This window comes from Microcaecilia unicolor, chromosome 13, assembly GCF_901765095.1.
Source record: "Microcaecilia unicolor chromosome 13, aMicUni1.1, whole genome shotgun sequence".
Classification (NCBI taxonomy): domain Eukaryota; kingdom Metazoa; phylum Chordata; class Amphibia; order Gymnophiona; family Siphonopidae; genus Microcaecilia; species Microcaecilia unicolor.
In genome coordinates, this window is record NC_044043.1 from 48,395,852 (window position 1) to 48,417,426 (window position 21,575).

The 21,575-nt window shown below is 40.5% G+C and overlaps 1 protein-coding gene across 3 annotated transcripts in view; it reads left to right on the forward strand.

The window, feature by feature from the left end:
* Positions 1-3,115: 3,115 nt before the first annotated feature.
* TBX4 (T-box transcription factor 4) overlaps positions 3,116-21,575 on the forward strand; it is an 89,577-nt gene continuing 71,117 nt past the window's right edge. The window contains exon 1 of one of the 3 annotated variants that reach the window (XM_030186198.1): positions 3,116-3,182. The gene's annotated coding sequence lies outside the window, so the exon portion shown is untranslated. Of the gene's footprint in view, positions 3,183-14,421; positions 14,876-21,431; positions 21,477-21,575 lie in introns of those variants that run through there. The other 2 variants (XM_030186197.1, XM_030186199.1) reach the window with 2 other exon arrangements.

Genomic DNA, 21,575 nt, shown 5'->3' on the forward strand with positions numbered 1-21,575 from the left:
TGATCGCTACAAATTTATTTTTTGCTTTACACAGAAACCTCAGTTAAATAATAAAAAGCAAAAGTTTTTTAACATATATTTTAAAAAGCAAGAATAAAGATATAAACGTTTTCACTTAAGCATGTCACAGAATAGCAAATATATATATATTTGTTAAGATTTAGAGTATAGAGAATGTTCCCTATGGTTCCAAAGTGGAAGAAAAGCCTTCCTGTATGCCATAACTCAATTTGTGAGGTAAGAAGATCCGACATACATGATAGGAAAAGTTTTGCTAAGTCGCTAACACTTATTTTCATCTTTTGTGTGTGTGTATGTATCATTCTTGATTGTTTTAACTTTCTGAGAATGTATGTTCTCACATCTTTTTTTAACACCTAAGATCAGCCTTTCACAAATATATTTCATACAACAAATATATTTCATACAAGTCTATATTGACTGGTCTAAGTGTGTTTTATATGACGGTATTAGATTTTATTAATTGATGGGTTTGGACGGGTTTCCTAAAGCAATATCAAATTTATTTTGTTGCCCCTCAGCCCTTTATGCTCTTTCTGTTCCTGTGCAAGTTAACATGAAACATGATAGACACCTATGCAAATATTTCACTCTTATCGGTCTTGTCCACCTTTACCTGCATTTTTAATGACATTTCTCCTTCTCCTTCTCCAGTATTTTGCCAGGAGAAACATAGTAAAAGTGTTAGTAGAGAACCAGCCGATAGATCTTTCTTTATAATCTAAAGCTCCATGGCTCTCTGTATGTAGATATTTTAATTCCTTGCTTCTAAAACAAAAACCCTTTCACAAAATCAGGTTCCTTTGAGCTGCCTGGAGATGCAGATTCAGGGTCCACCAGAATTTGAGCAAAACTTTAAGGGAAAGTTGCTGGGATCATGCCCTCTAGGATGTGTGGAATCTGAAGATGGAGCAAACGTAAAAACGAACGTTTGGTAATTGAGCAGAGCAAAACAGCGGAAAAGATGAATTTATTTCAAAGCATTTCTAGTCTGCCCTTCCAATAGCAGTTGTCTAAAACTATGGTGTCCTTGCAGCTTTTGATCCAACCATGTTTTGGGGTTTTTTTTAAGACTCGGCTCATTGTGCCGGGCCAGATTCTTTCCTCTTAGATCTGTCCCCCGCCCCCCTCCACCACCACCAGTACTGAAATCCATGGTTGTGATTTTGCGGTATTTACAATCCATTTTAGGTATGAAATATGTTACTACTACCACTACTTATCATTTCTATAGAGCTACTGTACATCAAGTTTTCATCAAGATAAACAGACATTCCTAATACATGCTCTAGATGTCTTCATGACTGAATTTCTTCAAAAAGCATAATAATTGCTCACTCTTTTGGAAATATATTTAAATAACCATCGTAGTTTTTGCTCATTTTTTGTTTATAGTGTTAGGAACGAAAGCAGATCCTTAAAGGACAAAAATAGTGACCATGAGTCAAGATTACCCCCTAAAAGGAGACTCTACGGTTTCTACATCTGGGCAGGTTATAAGAGGATCTGGAGACGGTAGGATTTTATTAGCTGTTCTCAGATGGAGATTTTAATCATTTTTGCTCAGTTTTATGTTTATAGGTGTTTGGAATGGAAGCAAGTCCTTATTTAGAGACACCTAGAGTTCAAACTTGAACCTAGCTCAAAATCTGGAAAAAAAAAAAAGCTAAAAATATCTTCCATCCCAACCTAATCAAATCACACAGTCAGCGACTAATGGTCACCATATTTGTCCTTTTTAAGGACCTGTTTTCATACCAAACACTATAAACATAAAAACTGAGCAAAACCTGCGGTGGGTATTTTAAAAGGTTTCATCTTTGCCTAAATCATGTGCAAAGTCTCCCCAAAACAGCATTTACTAGACATGGAGATTGAATGGACGTCTTACGGAGAAATGATTGAAAGTAAAATATTGAAAACTTTAGTAGGTTACATGCAAGATCTTTTTTTCCTCTTGCTTTCATATTGCTTGTGTGTTAAATTTAAAAAAAAAACCCACTTAAAATTTATAGTTTTTTTTTTTAAGTACAGTGCCCTGATAACCAGGGGAAGTGGGTTCAATTGTTAGTGCAGGCTCCTTGTGACTCTCATTACTTAACCCTTCATTGCTCCAGGTGCAAAAATATGCAAATCGTTTTGACTGTAACCACAGAAAGGTGGTATATCAAATCCCATCCCCTCGGAGGAGTAGCTTAATGGTTAATACAGTGAGCTGAGATCCTGGAGGCCCATGTGCAATTCCCAGTGCAGCTCCTTGTGACCCTGGACAAGTCACTTAATCTTCCATTGCCCCAGGTTCAAAAAATATCTTATTGTGAGCCCACTAGGGACAGAGAAAAGTTAAAATAGCTTTATAAATTATTATTAGTAGTATATCAAATGTGTAAAAAATAACAATCACAGATGAGCAAAGATATTTAAGCTAAATATCTGTAATTTGCTTTCTCATATACTGAAAACATTTCGATGAGCAGCATAGTATCAAATATTTGCAAAAAGTTTTAACTTAGAAACCTAGACCATGTCGGCAGATAAAGCCCATCCAGCCTGCCTGTCTCTGTCTACCTCATACTCTAATGGTAATCGATTCTTGGCATTCCCATTCTATTCTAGAGATTTCCCTGTCTCTGTTCCACGCTTTGTTATAGAGACAAACGTATACACATTTATTTTCCTAATATGCAATTTATTTTGCAGAATTGATTTTACAGTTTATTGCTATATATATACATACACACACACACACACACACACACACACACACACACACACACACACACACACACACACACACACACACACTGCAATAAACCATAAAATAACTTATTTCTGTTGTGTTTTGAGGGATCTTACTAGATCTGAGAATGAGGTTTTCCTCTTATTCACCCTAATCTCAGTTTTGGGGGATTGGGAAAACGGTTCATTAAGAGGTTGACCTCAGTTTACTTTTATTCTGCTCCTGTTCCCAATTTCTGCACCACGTGACGGTGGGAGTGCGTTTGCTTTAAAATTCACTTTCAAAGAAAACCCGATAAAATCTAGCCCCATAAAGAATCAGTAGTTTTATAGGATTGTCTTCGAGAATAGAGTCTCCCACTCAAAATTAAAGTTAAGACAGGAGATAAGAAAAGACTGGACCAAGCATACAGCTACTTCTGGTAAGATCTGTCCTATATTTTCAATTGTTTCAAACAGTCCGCTGGAGGAATAAATACCACAAAAAATATGTATCTTTAATCTAAAAAAAACCAAACACCCTGTATTGTTTGTACTGTTTCACTTCCTAACAGTGAACTAAAGTGTGTTTTGCCTTTTAGCTGTCTATTTTGAGGAGAAATTTGGAAAACCTACCTAGATAAAAAAAAAAGGTACCAAACTTGCAACAGAAATGGCTACAGACTGATTCATTTCTATACACACTTGGATTAGACAATTTTATAGCCCTGGAATATAACATATCATTGTGTTAATGAAAGCCTATCTAGGAAGATACATTTATAACCCGACTGTAAAATATGGAATAAGAGGTTTATTATTAAGAAATGAATCAATCCGTAGCCGCTGTAACACATATTGGCATCTTTTCATCTAAGTAAGTTTTCAAAACGTTTTCGAAAATGGGTTTTACCTTTTATTAATTTGTAAAAGGTTAAATTGATGACCACAAAGGGTAATGACAATAAGAGAAACCTTTTGTCTTCTACGAATCAGTTTGATTTTTTTTTTCTTTTAATGTATGTAAAGAATATTCAGAACCAATAAAATGAGCATTTTTTTCTTTCAAACGGTAGTGGAAAGATTTAGCAGCTGGATAGATTTGTCTCCATATTTCTCACAAAATAGATTTATTCTTTTGCACGTTTCAGTTACACCAAAGAAAATTTTTTTTTCCTAAAAAGTTAGATTGAAACAGCTTTAACAGAGATTCCACAGTAAAGTGTATGTAGTATATCAGCTTCAGTTTCCAGAAAAAAAATGTATATTTGATAACGCTGGAGCCCTGCTGGATTTGCTTAGACATATAAGAGAAGCATCAGGATTTTTTGATCCTTTGTTATTACTGTCTTAAACTTTCAGATTATTGAAAATTGTTGAAACGTTTCCTTGGTGTTGCTTCATTAATCTGGTGTCGGACATAGGGCGAACGTGCAAATAATGATTATTATGTTTATAAGGTCCGAGAAATAGGTTTTGTGTTACTCTTGGAAGTTTTATCTTCTGATACAATTTAATATAATACCTTCTGCGGTGGCAACAGAAATCGAGGCCAGCTCTCATAAAGGTTAAGGGGAGGGGGAAGGAGGAGACGAAAACGCCTTTAGCTAGAAGGTCCATAAACGCATATATTAAAGCAAAGCTTTTGGATGACGGTCATTTCTCGCAATAGGGCTTGTGTGTCTCTCCCCACTTTCTCTTTGTATAGATAAAAGAGGTTACAATGCGGCATTTCAATTCATAGAAGTAATATTTTGAAGAATCCTTCTACAGTTCAGGTTCTGGAGCATGATCACACGTGGAACAGATGCACAGCTACATATGATCATCATATCGGTCTGTGGCAGAGCTCACATACAATATCTATTTGTGAATGAAACTTACGGCTTAATGTTTCAGAATTATTTTGGTCAGCCAGTCAATCACGTCGCGTTTCTGTCGCACTTTTATTCATTTACTGTTTTTTTTTTTTAAATGTTTAATTCCGATTGGAAATAACATCAATGTTTTGCTATTTAAAAAAAAAATAGTTGTCCAAAGGGGTAGAAAGAGACACCAAGGTGGGTCTCGCCAGTGAATGGAAAAGGGCGAGGAAGGTAGTTCAGCGCAGTCTGTAAGTGGATCAAAATTCAGAAACAAAATTATTCCGGTGCCTCTAAGCTATTAAGAGGAAGGGGTATGTTCATTAAGGTAGTGATTGGACATCATTCCTTAGGTCTCTGGGCCTGTGCTTCTCAAGGTTTAGTTTAATATAAATTGTGGAAGGAACTCGGGAACTAGAAATGCGTAATACTTTTCCAAATACGTATGTATTATTCTCTGGATAGATGCTTATTTACATGGTGTACTTTGGTGTAAAGATAGTGGGACAGAAAATAAAGTATCATTGTGAGTGTTAAATTGAAATTTAAGAATTAACCTTTGCGATCCCACATTTAAAAATAAATATTCTTGTTTTATTTCCCTTATTTTCTTTTTTTGTTAGGGGGGGGGGGCTGCTCCCACACGTTTACTATTTTTGGTCTAGGCCAATCTGCCTGCCTGTTTCAACAATGTGAACCCATGTTAAGCATAACTCCAGACCTAGCTGCTCAGGTTTGCTAAGGGGTTTATTAAAACACCCATACAGTGAATAAATACAGGCACATTCATTCTGTAGAATAGTGAGTCATTCCGTTTTTGCCCCCTTAATCCTATATAGAATCAATTGGGGTTGGCACTCTATATATCACCTCCCTCCTGTATCATTGCGGACTCCTCCTGTAGCCCCCGGTTTTCTCGCAGAAGGGCATGAAGGATGGCCAGAAGTATGATTTCGTATAGAGGAATAGGAGAAATAGTTGGAATTTTGTGTAATAGTAGATTACAGTATATAAACAAGAACAAACAGTGCCTTGTTGTCTGCAGTGAGTGATGTCTTTACAAATTAGTCTCTTATTGGAAAATGGTTCATTTTTAAACTAGTGTTTGATTTCCCGTCTCCCCCGATTGAAAATTTCCATAGAACGATGAGTAAAGGGAGGCTCAGTCATCTTCTAACCTGGAGAAAGATGTACAAAATGGAAATGTGGCCTCTAGGAGAGCATCTCACGTTTGTGTATTAGGATCTATTTACCGTCTTTTGGCAGAAATTCACACAAAGCTGTTTTTGGGGTTTTTTTTAAAATATTTGTTTCCCTCATTCCTACAGAATTTGCCTGGTGTTTGTGTAGCAGTTGTAGTATTTCAACGTCCATCGCGCCTTGATTTCCATACAATATTTTCCAAACCCCAGAAATTGACCCTCCTCAAGTTTAAAGATAGGCTTATTTTAAACACACAGTCCCCTAACCATATCTGTATGGACCAACTTAATAAATGGATGTTTTTGTTCAGTTTTCTATATCTGCCTTTTTCTAAAGAGAATTACTTCCTTGCAAAATCGTTTTGCTGGGGTTTTTTTTTTCTGAGTGATACAACCTGAATAATTCCGATATTGCCCAAGAAAGACTGAACTGGTTGAACTGAAATCGGTGTGTTTGAAACCTGTTTTTTTGAATATGGGTCTATGAGAAATCTTTTCACTGACTGAAGGCCTTTGAATCCCACAGATGCTCCAGGGTTCTTTGGTTAGTGAACTGTTAGGCTGTACTGATCCTTTTGATAGAAACAGAATAAAATGGACCATTGGTTAAAATGATGTCTTTGTATACAAGCAGGGCCACCGAGAGACTGGGCCGGGCCGGGGCAAGGCTGCCCCTGGAGCCCCACCCCCCTGAGGTCGCCGCTCTCCCCCTCCGTCTGCCACCGGGCGGGCCCCCTGCATTGAAATCACAGTACCTCTCACCTCCGTGTGAAAGCGCTGCAGGCAGCAGGGCAGCAGATCACCTCCCTTCAGGTCTCCTTCCCTCCCTGTGTCCCGCCCTCGCGGAAGTTACATCAGATGAGGGCAGGACACAGGGAGGGAAGGAGGCCCGAAGGGAGGTGATCTGCTGCCCTGCTGCGCTTTCACACGGAGGTGAGAGGCGCTGTGATTTCAATGCAGGGGGCCCGGCCCGGTGGCAGACGGTTGACAATGGAGGGTGGGTGGGACTGCCCCTGTCCCCCCTTTCGGTGGCCCTCTATACAAGCACAAAGAACCTTATTTTCTGAAGATTCTGAAGATACGCCGGGCCCCCTCCCTACCCATCTTCAAATCATTGCTCAAAGCCCACCTCTTCAATGTTGCCTTCGGCACCTAATCACTACACCTTTTCTCAGGAAATCTAAACTACCCCAACTTGACATTTCGTCCTTTAGATTGTAAGCTTTTCTGAGCAGGGCCTTAATTTGTACAGCGCTGCGTAACCCTAGTAGCGCTCTAGAAATGTTAAGTAGTAGTAGTAGTAGTAGTAAGATTTTGCCATAGAAAAAGAAATGTGAGTCAGCCCCTATGCTATGTTGATGCCTTTTAAATGAACCAATTTAATTCTGGAAAACTAGTCACTTAGATATTAAAACAAAAGCTAACACAACTTTTAAAAAAATTATTTCTAGGTATCCAGTCGGCTAACAGGGCAATCATGTGATTTTAGTCATAGAGGTTAAAGAATAGCTTAGGCCTCGAAGAACTTCGGGAATCTTTTACTAAGACACGGTAGTGTTTTTAGCTGGTGGTAGAAATCAGCTGGCAGTAAATGCCAAAATGCCCATTATATAGGTGTCTTTACTAAATAAACTGTGTTAAGCATTTACCACCGGATTCTATATATGGCACCCAAAATTGCATACCAAATTTGGGGGTGTGCCCAAGTTGTGCACGCTGTTAATCATTGTTTTAAATTATTGTGTTTGTTTATTGTAGGCCCCTGAGGCAGGCAATTGGCTGAAACATGGTGCTGTGTCAAGCATTATAAGAATAAAGTTCTTTTACTGTGGCTCTGTCTTCCTTTATGTTTTTTGGAAGTGCCCTGCTGGACACACTATTCCTTTGTTTGTATTCTTATACATAGTGGACCTCAGTCTTCCACTTCTGCAGTCTTCCTTCTTCTAAGCTGTTAACTAGTAAAAATTGGGCACCAAGAACCAATTATTGCAGTTAATTAGCTCCCATTAGAATTTGCGCAAGCAGTGGTATAGCTACCTTGGTTGCCACCTGGGGCAGAGCACCCCCTCCTCCATGCACATTATACCCTCTGGGGTGGAGCACCCACTCCTTCAGGCATGTCTCCCCCCGCCTTCCCTCCTCCAAGCAAGGAGGTGAACTGCCCAGCCGGTCCCCTGCCCCCCTCTGATGTGAACTTCCTGTTTTGGGGCAGAAGACCAGCAGAGCCGACAACCGCATGACTGCTCAGCGTATTCCCTTGCTGCCTGCACCTAGTGCGCCCTACCCTCACCTCCCTGTCGTTGGTACGCCATTGTGCGCATGCATGTTGCTAAGCACTATTCTGTAAAGATCTGCATGCAACTGAAAAGGGGTGTGGCCATGGTGGGCATGGGTGTGTCAGGGGCATTCACTAAAGATGCATTTAGTATTCTAATATTTGGGAGATCCACATGCATAACTTGCATGCCAGGATTTATACCAGGTTTCAGTTGGTATTTATTTTATTTTATTTTTTATTTTATTTGTTACATTTATACCCCACATTTTCCCACCTATTTGCAGGCTCAATGTGGCTTACAAGGTATCGTAAAGGCAATTGCCATTACGGTTATAAATCCTCGTGCCCAAAGTTGGATGCAGATCCCAGTGCTAAGTGCAACTCGAAGCACCGTTCATAGAATAGCACTCCAGGGTGGATTTTTTGGCACTCAAATTTGGGCGGCATTTAATGAATCTAGTCATTAAGGCCTGGTGTATGCACAGTGCAGTTGTTTTTACTAAGCTTTGTTAAGCATTTATGGGTGATTAATACAGCAAAATTAGCCTAATGCGGATGTACTAAAATGTTCCACCTTAGTTTTGGCGAGTGTGCGTGTCATTCATGTGGTATATTTTTTGACTGGGCATGCCAGGGGCAGATAGTGGATGCAGGGCTGCTGAGAGACTGAGCCGGGCCCAGGGCAAGGCCACCCCCGGGGCCCCACCGCCGCCACAGCCATCCCCCCAATCGCTACTCAGGCCGGCGGCACCGCAGTCCCTGGTCTCCACCCGCCCACCCCCGCCAGCCCCATCAACAGCCCCCCTCCGTCTGCCACTGGGCCCCCTGCATTCTAATCGGCAGCACCTCACCTCCGTGTGAAAACGCAACGGCAGATTGCCTCCCTTCAGGCTTTCCCTCCCTGTGTCCCGCCCTTGAGGAAACAGGAAGTTACATCAGATGAGAGCTACTACTACTACTATTTAGCATTTCTATAGCGCTACAAGGCATATGCAGCGCTGCACAAACATAGAAGAAAGACAGTCCCTGCTCAAAGAGCTTACAATCTAATAGACAAAAAATAAATAAAGTAAGCAAATCAAATCAATTAATGTGAACGGGAAGGAAGAGAGGAGGGTAGGTGGAGGCGAGTGGTTACAAGTGGTTACGAGTCAAAAGCAATGTTAAAGAGGTGGGCTTTCAGTCTAGATTTAAAGGTGGCCAAGGATGGGGCAAGACGTAGGGGCTCAGGAAGTTTATTCCAGGTGTAGGGTGCAGCGAGACAGAAGGCGCGAAGTCTGGAGTTGGCAGTAGTGGAGAAGGGAACAGATAAGAAGGATTTATCCATGGAGCAGAGTGCACGGGAAGGGGTGTAGGGAAGGACGAGTGTGGAGAGATACTGGGGAGCAGCAGAGTGAATACATTTATAGGTTAGTAGAAGAAGTTTGAACAGGATGCGAAAACGGATAGGGAGCCAGTGAAGGGTCTTGAGGAGAGGGGTAGTATGAGTAAAGCGACCCTGGCGGAAGATGAGACGGGCAGCAGATGAGAGCGGGACACAGGGAGGGAAAGCCTGAAGGGAGGCGATCTGCCGCTGCACTTTCACACTGAGGTGAGGCGCTGCCGATTTGAATGCAGGGGGCCCGGTGGCGGACGGAGAGGGGCTGTCGATGGAGCCAAGGGCAGATGAGACCGGGGACTGCAGCGCCAGGCCCCCCTTGGAGGCCCAGGCCTGGGGAATTTTGTCCCCTCTGCCCCCCCTCTCAACGGCCCTGAGTGGATGTTCCTGCACTAACTCATTAGTGCATCTGCATTATCATGCATTGACTGGTTAGTACATGGTTAACATGGGAGTCTTTACTGCCTTCTAAAAAGATGATAGTGAGTGCTCCTGTGGTAATTTTTAAAAATGGCCATGCAATAGGGGTAACATTATAGCTGCAGTAAAAATGGCGTTAGCACACCATTACACTGATCTTTCTCATGCACTAACGCCATTTTTACTGCCCCGTAACTACAGTGCTAGCACACAACTATGTGGATTGGCTTTGTAGTATTTTTGTAGTAATGGTACAGTAAACCTGCATTAAGTGTTTCTTGGGTTAAGGGGCCAATCCTAGGAGGAGAATGGGCCTGGAAGATGTTTTGTGATTAGAGTGCTACAAATAACTTGTGCTAATCAGTACTTTTGTAGTCAGCATACTAAGGGGCCTTTTTAGTAAGGTGCATTAAGCCTTAACATGGGCTTAGCATGCCAAAAAAGGCTTACCACGGGTACAAGCTGACCAAATTTCAGTTTCAGATTAGGCACCAACACCTGCCCAAAATCTGGATACAGGTTTTGGCCCAAAATGCAGTCCCCATCCTGTTTCCATGACCAATCTGTGCATGGGCCAGCCTCCCCTCCCCACCTTCCCCTGAACCTGTCCTCCTATGCCGCCCTCCCTCACCCCTCAAACCCTCCCTGGGCCTACCATCTAAAATACCAGGTGGCCTAGTGGCAACTTCTGAGCAGCAGCAATCCTGAGTTGCTCCTGCTCCTGCCTGCTGCATAGTCAAACTGGCGGCCATGACTTCCTGGAGAAGCCTCGCAAGGCTGCAGCCACTATTTTGGGATTGGAACTGGCATAGGCAGGAGCATTTCCCAGTTGTTCCTGATCATGCCCATTTCCAGTCTCAAAATGGCAGCTGCCAGGGGAAGTCATGACTGCCATTTTGACTACACAGTGGACAGGAACAAGAGCAACGGGATTGCTCCTGCTCCAAAGAGGCCACTAGAACACCAGGGAGGGCTAACAGGTGGGGGGTGGGCGGCCTGAGAGGGTGGATTTTCCGTTGAGCAGAGGCTGGACCAGGGGGGTGGACTTGTGGCAGCAGCAGGAGGGCAGAGCTATGGTTTCAGTTTCATCTTCAGTTCTAGCCAAACATTTTGGCCACAGATTCAGTTTTGGTCAAAACCAAAAACTCCATTTTTGTTCGCCCTCTAACCGCAGGTGTGTGCTAATTGCTCATTATTTATTTTTCTTGTATTCATTTTTGGGAGGGAGTGTGGCATGGGTGAAGAATAGGCATGGAAGGGTTATCCAGCTTGCTCAATCACATTAGCTTGTGCTAACTGTATAATGGACTTAAAAGTGAGAGCCCTTAATACCTCCTCAATAGGAAGCAGTAGGTGCTTGTGCATTATTTAATTGAAAAATTAGCACAGGACCTGCAAAACTACAAATTAAAAAAGCCCTGCTTTACTGCTGCAGTAAAAATGGGCTTAGCACACTGGAAAGTCCCGTGTTAGGGTGCCCTACTCTTATGTTTTACTTTAGCATAGTAAAAGGGCCCCTTACTGGCCCCTAATTAGGCAGCCCTAAGGGCTAACACCAAGCACAGTACCTTAATATGGCAGCTGTAAGGACAAATTTATTTTATTTATTTATTTATTTAAACCACTTTTAACCTGCTTATACCCTAACCCCCCCCCCCTCGGATTCTATATAATGTGCTTAGATTTAGGTGCCGAAATTGGCACAGATTCTATAACACTGCACATAACTTAATTGGCTTAACAGCACTTAAGAAGCAATAATGAGCACTAATTGGCGCTGATTAAAATTTAGGCGCACAAGTTGCTAAGCGTATTCTGTAACGATGTGCACCAAACTTCTAATATGTAGAGGCAAAAGGGGGCATGGTTAGGGGCGGGGAAATGAGCGTTTCATGGGCGTTCCGAAATTTAGGCGCATAGTTACAGAATATGGCCTTGTGCGCCTAAATCTACATGCTGAGATTTACACTAGGTTTTCATTGGCATAAATGAAATATCAACTAAGCATATTCTACAATCGGTGCCTAAATCTAGGTGCCGATTATAGAATATGCTTGGTCAGCGCTGAGTTCAGCGCCATATATATATATCTCCTAAGCTGTTTCTATAAAAACGTACATATTAATGCTGGCAACATCCCTCAATGTTTGCCACGTTAAGAGGTCCTTTTACTCAATCTTATGGACATTAGCGCACACTGGGCTCCTTTTAAAAAGCCGCAATAGTGATTCCGCTGCGGCAACTGTGACAAAGCCCATAGGAATTGAATGGGGCTTCATTGCCCACTAAAGGCACGATAGGGCTACCATGCCAAATCAGTCCTACAGCCAGGCTCGGTAGTTCAAAAGTTGGCATATGCAGTTTCCCATAGTAGAAAATCATTTTCTAGTTTCTAATGCAGGGCTGCGCTCCTGGCAGCAATCGGCAGTGCGGCCACATTGCTGCGAGCTGCCCAGTTACTGCAGTGTCAGTGCATGAGCCCTTACCCCCTCCTAAATAGGTGGCAGTAAGGGCCTCTTTTATCAAGCCACGCTGGCGACTTCCAATGCGGCAATGCTGCCGTATGGGAACAGCTAGCGTGGCTTAATAAAAGAGGCCCTAAGTAGCCGTGCACTAATTTTAATATTAGCACATGGCCATTTGCTGCCCCATTTTTTTAAAAAACAGAAACAGAGGAGTAGCATAATCAACAGGACGCTTCCAAAAAGCCCACGAAGAATAAGTAGTACAAAAAATATCACTGTGGACACGATTCTCCTTTCAGTTTTGCTTGTGCTTTCGTATCCTGCATATATCTACTAATCATTAGTCTCTCTAAGGTCTTGATTTGGTTTAGCTCCACCCACTGGCATTGACTGTATACAGACTCCTGAGGCAGGCGTTTCTTGCCGAAACACAGTGCCATGTCGAGTCTTATTTTCTACTATTAAAGGATATTTTTACTACTTATTCTTCGCCTCCTTGGTTTTTTTGGAAGCATCCTGTTGATCACGCTACTTCCTCTGTTTCTGTGCTTCCCCTCGTAGTGGATCCAGTTTCTACACTTCTGTGGTTGTTTTTGGCCATTTTTAAAAAGGCCTTTTTTCCCCACCACTGTAAAATGTGGCCCAGTACATGCTAATTTCATGCACCAAAACTAGCGCAGGCCACTTTTTACCGTGGTTTAGTAAAAGGGTCTGTAAATGCTGCATGTGCTCTTTTATACTGATGGGCCATTGGCACTTAGTGCATGGTCATGTCCATTGCATGCACTAAGCTTTAAAGGGCTTCTAGATTTGCAGGTAAAGTATGAAATCCTGCCTTAAGCTGCCATAACTGCAGATTTGAAGGTGGCTTAGTTAAACATCACCTTGATTTACAATTTGCACCGTAATTATATGTTTCAATATAACACACTCAGCATTAAGAAGTACAGTCACCATAGGAGTCCTGATGTGAATTTTTAGTGCCATGTTTGTGCTAAAAGACACTTTCTTCACTATTTAAAATGTATTTTCTACTTACAAGTCGTTCCTTCCAATTGTTGTTGCAAGATAAAATGCCCATAGGTCAACCCTACCATCCTGACTAGACATCACTAGGTCTTACTTGAAACACATCTGCAGTTTGAAAATGTATCACTAATATATTGAAATAAACATTTTTTTTTCAAAAACAATTTACAATATATACAGAGTTCATTGAAATGGGTATAATGTGGCCTTGCATATTTGGGGCTTACTGAACTGTGATATTATGTGTTGATGGATGTAGAGATGATATTGCATTGCTGGGCTACATTTGTTGATTCTGAAATTTATAATATTAAGATAAATAAAACTATTGTAAGCAGTCACATGTTGCTTAATAGTAATAAGCGATAGAACTGAAGTTATTTATCCAGGGGCAGCAGAATGGGCTGGAGGGGCCAAGCAAACCAATCTGTGGCCTCACCCCCAAGTTCTCTATTTGCTGATGCTGTGTTGGGCAAAATATTGGATGACCCCATCCTGCTGCCTATGTGTTTAGCTTCTGGTCATCTGAGTGACGGCAGGGTCTTTTGCCCCTACTTTTCACTATTTCTGATGTCAGTGGTTCAGTACAAATTTTTTTTTCAGATTTATTTTTGCCTGAATTGCAAACTTTCTTGGAAAAGAATAAAAGGTTTGCCATTTGTCAAACCGAAATATACAGCAGAAGAACCAAAAAAATGCACAATGTAACTTGTTACATCTTCTTTAAGGAGTAAGTGCTGTGCTTGTAAATCAGATACTCCTCTCCCCCCCTCCCCTTTATAAAAAGGATAAATGAAGGCGTTTATCTATCTTTAGTTTTAAAAAAAGAACCTTCTTTCCTACTACATATGATTATTGTGTGTTTTACCATCTCGGATTTTTCTGATGGGCAAAGAATGGGTTAAAGCTCTTGAAAATGAGGGTCCTAAAACGAGTCCGATTCTTATACTGGAGAAAAAGTTGCAAGAAAGTGGGGGTGGGGGGAGGAGGGCAGGGGAGGGGCAGGATTCATCCCTTGCTGTGGTGAGCTAAGGTATTTACGTGGGGTAGATGGGGGCTAATAATTTGGGGCGTTCGTTGTGTTTTTTAAGGAGTCCCTTCGGATGGAATCTGGCAGCAGCTCAGCTAAGCTGGGTCTGATTGACGGCAGCAACGTCAGCAGAGGAGAGGAAGGAATGGGGGTGGGGGGAAGGCCAAAAACTTTATCTCTATGGAGCATTTGGAGACAAGATCAAGGCAAAGATTTGGTGGGATCTAGAATGGTTTCTCTGGAAATAGTCAGTGACTCTGCGAGTGACCTGAGCTGCTTCTGAGTCTTTACTTCGGATCTCCCACCCCTCTCCTTCTCCATAACCCGTACGGTCCACGAACCGGAGCCTAAATCTAAGCAAGCAAGAAATCTGGAACTCAGAGGCTGGGACCCGGCTTTCCAGAAATGCTGCGTCCATACTTTGAATGCTTTTAACAGGAGGTTTACAAAGCAGCGAACTTCTGCAATCAGTGTAAGTGACTGCCTGGGACCCTTCCTAATAACTTTGCTTTCGTCCCAAGCTTTTATCTCGTGGCTGTTTACTCACTACAGTTGCTGGAGGACTTGTAGCCCAAATGAGCTGAGACCAAGTGTGAGACTCGTATTTAGAGCGTGAGCTTGAAATATTGTCTCTTGAATTTTCTTCAAGTGTCCATTCCTGTGTATTACTAAATATCTGCTATGGATACATACGTGACAGCTGTAGAAAATTGTTCCCCACCCCCCCCCCCCCCCCAAGTACGATGCCGTTTGATTTTGTCTCTAGCAGCAAACTACTCCGAATATAGTACAATCGCAAAGAGCTTGCAAACGACAATTTAAATAAAGGCAGAAAAAAATATACCATATCTTGCTTAGATGTCTCTCTCCACCTTCCCAACAAAATTACATAACATAATTCTGCCTTCTAAAAGGTCCTGAAGGGTGAAGGGGAGAAAAGGCACTCGTAAATGCTCTTATTAATGTTGATGTCGTCTGTGATCACGAAAATTAAAAGCAAGAACTTCAAACTAAATAAGATTATTAGTTTCCTCCAATCCAATATAATAATTTCATGGATAATGCACGTATGTGTGTGCGCGCGCGCGCAAGCTTGCTTAATATTGGTAATAATAGTATTTGAATTTCAACCTTCCGACTTATCTTCTATTTTGCAGGTTAAGTGCTGCAACTTTTGCTGACCTCCTGTACCTCTCCCCCCCCCCCCCCCCCCACCTCTAATGCTCTAAAACTGTCTTCCAACCAGTCTGCAGGATTTTGTGCACCACACATTTGGCCTGTCGCTTTTAAACTCCATTTGAAGCAGTTTAAGATTTAGTAAGGTTAGATCAGGGGCCTTTGAGCAAGTGGTTTACATTATCTTCAGTCTTTTGAGGGTTCTCAATGAGTGGAGATTTAATAACCTTTTTTTGATTGCACTTTTCTCTCGGAAAGAAAGGAAAACTTCGTCTTAGTTGAAGAATAATTTTATTTTTGCCGATATTTTCGGAATGTTCTCAATAGAGCTGGGTTACAAAATGGAATATTTAAGTAAAACGACCTGTAATAATTTCAACATTTTTTTAATGCTATGCATTTCTATTATATTTATTTATTTGGTTGATGGGGTTTATTAACTGCCTTTACGAAGAGTTTTTAATTGAGTTGTTGCAGGAAAACAAGAAGTTTATTGCTGCTGCAATGATAGGTTAGGTTTAAAGAAATTGCAATGGACAAGTGAATGAATGCAGAGTTTACTCATATGAATTTTTACCATAAGTAGATAAACTTAAACTTTTTGCATTCCTTAAAATATGCCACAACTGGGATGTATCTCTATATGAGACATTACAAATAAAATGGTTGTGTGTTAATAGGGTTTATGCTTAGCATTGGCCTATAGGTAGAAAAATAATAAACTGACATAATTTCAATCTGCCTCTTTTTTTTAATGCAGGCTAAACTAAGCAGGAATACTTGAGTTTGATTGCGGGGCTTTAATGATAGGTCCACCTACTCGAAATACCTTGTTGTTTGGGTCTTATGATGGTATGGTTTCTTATCAATGAGATTGTGGGTTACTCCAGTATCTTTTATGTGAGGTGGGGGTGGTAGTGCATCCTTATCACTTTGATTTCAACAGGCATTGTATAGAACTGAAACATTTTCATTTAGAGAGTTTGTGTCATTATAGAAAAGAGATATCTTAGCTTTGTGTTACTGCCTTTGCAAAAATGTGTGCTGTTTAAAACTTACCCCCCCCCCACCACCACCACCACCACCACCACCACCACCAACGCTTCAGAAATCCAATGAAGAATACTTTATAAAGATATCCTGGGTAGTTTCCTGATAGTCAAACATTCTTTAAACATAAGAACATAAGCATTGCCATACTGGGACAGACTGAAGGTCCATCAATCCCAGTATCCTGTATCCAACAGTGGCCAATCCAGGTTACAAGTACCTGGCAAAATACCAAAACAGTGAAATAGATTTTATGCTGCTTATCCTAGAAATACAATACACAAACCAGCAGAAATGATCCCTGAAATAAGCAGTGGATTTTCCCCAAGTCCATTTTAATAATGGCTTATGGACTTTTATAGAAACCTATTTTAACCCCCGCTAAGCTAATTGCTTTTACCATATTCTCTGACAATGAATTCCAGAGTTTAATTACACGTTGTGTGAAGAAATGTTTTATCAAATTTTGTTTTGAATTTACTACTGTGCAGCTTCATTGCATGCCCCCTAGTCCTAGTATTTTTGGAAAGAGTAAACAAGTGATTGACATCCATCCATTCCATTCAACTCATTATATCATAGACCTCTATCATATCTCCCCTCAGCCATCTCTTCTCCAAGCTAGCTGCTTTGGCCTTTCCTCTGTATGGCAAAAATGATTTATAATGTTACAATCTGAATATTAGTTATGTTAATTTTGATATTTTATTTCGCGTTCAGTTATTACAGAGACACAGTAACATTTTAATCATTACTGTTGTACAAATAAATGTACAGTGTTCAAGAGAAGGAAGATTATAAAACAACATACAAATTAGAGGATACAAGGGTACAAATAAACAGACTTATGGAAGGATACAGGTTCCTGCCACCAGGAGCTTATATATGATTTATTTATTTATTTCCAAGTTCTTGGTATACCACATGGGGTCCAAACATGGCTACTACACAGTTTACAAACAGTAAAATCAAGGGGGGGCAGAGATACAAAAGGAAAGAAGCCTGGGGGGGGGGGGGGGAGCAGTTCAACTGAAGGCCTCAGAGAATAAATGTGTCTTAATAAGGCCTAGGATTATGAGAATAGCACTGGAATATTAGAAGTGATATTTATTTAAAAATGTGTGTAGTTTAAAGGCAATTCCTGTGTCATCAGTCTTATATAGCAGGGTCTGATGTTAGGCCTATGGAAGTATTTCTAAGTTAATCTGATCTTTGGTGTGCCTTGGCCTTTGTCAGAAACACAGAAAAATGAAGGCAGATAAAGACCATATGGCCTATCCAGTCTGCCCATCCATGCCATCTACTCTCCCTACCTCTCCCTTAGAGATCCCGTGTACTTGTCCCAACTGTACATCTGTTTCCCAGAAAGACATGAATCCTAATTGATGAAAGGCCTTTTCAGTCTGCTTTTCTAAGAAACCAGGGACCCATAGGTCTTATCAGGCCTTCATTAGTAGTTAATGTGATGCTTTTGTCAGAGGGGTTCCTTTAAAATAGCATATTTGTTTTTAAGCAGAATGAATTCTATGTATGGATAGTTTGCTCTCATTTATGAAGACTGTTTTTCTTCAGTTTCCCTCTGGCGCAGGAATGTTTGCGAGTCTATACCGTAGGTCTTAAAGCAACCAAGGGACTGCTTGAGGCCTATTTTCCAGACAGATGCAGAATGGGAAATGTCAGTGTGGGAAAGAGCTCCAGAGAGAGAGAGAAAGCATGTGCAGAAATGTATCTCTGAATTTCCCAGGTCTGCTTTTATATATAATATAATTTCGAGATACAAGACTCTTCCAAAGTGCACGATATACATCTATATCTACAGATAGATCGCATACACACATATATGAATGCATGTGTGTACTCTGTATATCTGTTTAAGTTTAGAAAATTTGCTATATCTTCTTTTGGGAGGGCACGACAAAGTAGTTCAGAATACAATTCAAAGAAATCAGAAAATCAAAAGGAACTCTATTAAAAAGAGGGTAGGTCAAAGGAAAATAGAAGCTGGATCTTGTCCTTTGGACTCTTGGACTGGGGGCCAGGGTAAAGAATTGGATTTTAAGATCTGTCTTGAATCTTTTATAGGACTCCTTTCAAAGAGCACACAGAGGATGTTCCAGAGGGAAGGGGGGAAGGAAAAAGAAGGCCGCACAACTTGTGAATTTCAAATGAGCATGAGGCTCGAGGGGGGGGGGGTGGGGGGGATAGCTAACAGGTTTCGGGACTGGCACCAGTGGAGACATAGGGGATAAGATGGCACTAGACCCTATTCTAATCATTAAAATATGAAAAAGTTCCTTCTTTTCTTCTCTGATCCTTGAGTGTACATGTGCCTTTCATGTTGTTGTGTTTTTTTTAAATTGGGATTTATTAACAACCTTTATGAAGAAATTCAGCCAAGGTGGCATGTTACAGGTTGCAGCCACCATGATCAGAGAGGACCTGATCAATTTAAATTGGATATAACAATACAATCTAAAAAAAAAAAACGAAAACATAAAAACAGAACAACCCCTTCATCCCCAAAAGTACAAAAACAAACAACAAAAACACGTTTGAAGCGAGTTATGAAATAAGAATTTCGACATGATTAATTCGATTATATATCATCGTAGGAAAAAGTGAAAGACACACGAACACTTCCTGCAATGCCTACATGTGTTGTCTGAGGGGACTTGTGAAAGCTGTGCAATTAATACCATATAACCGTATGTTTTCCCCACAATATTCTATAATCAACTGTTACAATACCGAAGAAAGACACAATCCAAGCTGTTCAATAAACGCTCCTATGCTATCTAAAATGCGGAAAAAATACACTGCAGTAACAGCATAGCGCTGGTTTATTAAAAGTTTGTGCAGTAATAAATAATGGCTTTTTTTTGGGGGGGGGGGGGGGGGATGGAGAGAAGTTGATAAATCTGGCACGTTTAGGTTAATTGAAATACTTAAGCAAAATAGAAACAGTTCTGTGATTTTTGTTTATCCAGGAGAGATCACGATCATGTGCAGAAGTTTCAACTGTAAATTAAAGCGGACCGTAATATATTTTTTTATTAAAAAGGAAAAAAAAGCAATAGTTATACAAACGATGTGACTCGGTCAACCTATAAAACTGAAATTAGTGGATTGGCGTATTGATATGCCAGTTCAATGTTGTGCAATTTAAAGCGTAAATAGCAGCTCCCCTCTTGTTGTGCACATTTTTAACAGAAGTCGGGCTGATGAGCAGCAGTCTCAGAATAACTGTCACGCCTTATCTTTATTGGCTTTTCCCAGTCTCTGTCCAAGTTTAAAAGCGAGTCCCTATTATCTAAGTGGGCTTGCACTTAGCCTGTTTATAGAAGGCATTTTTGTTCCAGTGTTACCCACGGTTTAAAATGGGTTCATCAAGTGGAAAGATGGGTAATATTGGAATAAAATAGAGCTGTAAACCGGAATACTTGGTGAGACTTCGGAGGGGCATTTAAAAATGGAAGCCAAATACAGTATGTTTCCGTTTAATTACAAAAGAAAATCTTGGAAAAAGAAAGATGCCTGAACTTTGCCACATTCACGATAGTAAATTGTAATCATGGGGCGTAATAGTAGAAAAAAATGTTATAAAGATTTCATGTGCTAAAGTGCTCCAGCATTAAACATTTAATCACTGTGGGAATGGAGTTGTTTTGCTCTTTGGTGAGGCAGGGGACTGAAACCTACTAGAGAAATCCTGGTGGACCAGATCAAGTAAAGCAATTTCAGCTCGGGCTATTTTCTTCCACATCTTCAGTGAACATAGACCTTTCCTGTGAAGCGGGTTTTTAATCTATTTTACTGCGTTTACGGTCTGTCTAATTTTTTTTTTAACTAAAGCTTATGGAGTTTCAGACCTACACTGGTCTCTTCCTTATAGGTGGCAATCGTCCAAACCATGTCCAAAATGGTTCTTAAGGAGATAACGTATCATGGGTCACTTAATTTTTGTTGTAATGAACAATCTCTATGTTCATACCATCTAGTTTATCTTTAAAATCGGAATACTCAAGTATTCTGCCAGGCCAGACGGTAGGATATATAATTCTTCCAAGATAATATTGCGCGTGAATTATGTTCTGCCACTGATTTCTAAACCTCAACCCACAATTACCCCATAGACCAGATCAGAAAAGATTTATCTGTAAAATAATGGGGCACACGTAGACAATAGCAATGCAAGAACTGACATCTGTATTTTTGTTCACACTGTGACTGAGGTGGCATTTGGCAGTTTCCTAAGTGCGTTTTAACGCTAAAAAGCGATTGTATATCATGTCTATGTTCATTTCATTTTGGATGGAATCAGCGAAGATTCTTTTAGAACCACTAGGAGTACAGATCCATTTTAGTTATATTAGAAAATAATACTTCTTTGAAAAAGTGGTGATTTGGGCAGAACCTGTTGAAAAATGCTTCTATTGTAACTGTAAGCGTACAGTGTTTAAAAATGGAAGGAGAATGACCATCAAGGTTCTTAAAGGAAAATTAAATTGGTCGTCAGTGTTTAGAATATCCATTTTAAGTGTGCACTAAAGCTTTAAAGTTTCATGTAGAGCGAACAGGTAAATGTAATTTCGGTATTTAGAACCATACATGATAGTTAAAAATAGAGACCAGGGTGATACATTGCTTCATATTTTGCTGGAAAATCGGAAGACCCATTTGAAATAGACTTTGAGAACGAGAACAGTGGAGTTTGTAGAAAAAAAAAAGCAGACGATTCCTTCTAATCGATATATTTTTGGAATGTCTAACTTAGACGTCTACAAACACTACGCATAAAGCCGTGGGAAGAAAAGTGAGACGTCAAAGTTTTTCCTTTGGATTTAACGGTAACTTCTACATTCCATTGTATTTACTTAGCACAGAAAGGAGTAACATGATATTTTGAGCTATTATAATAAAGCAACATAAGCTTCCCGCAACTGTTA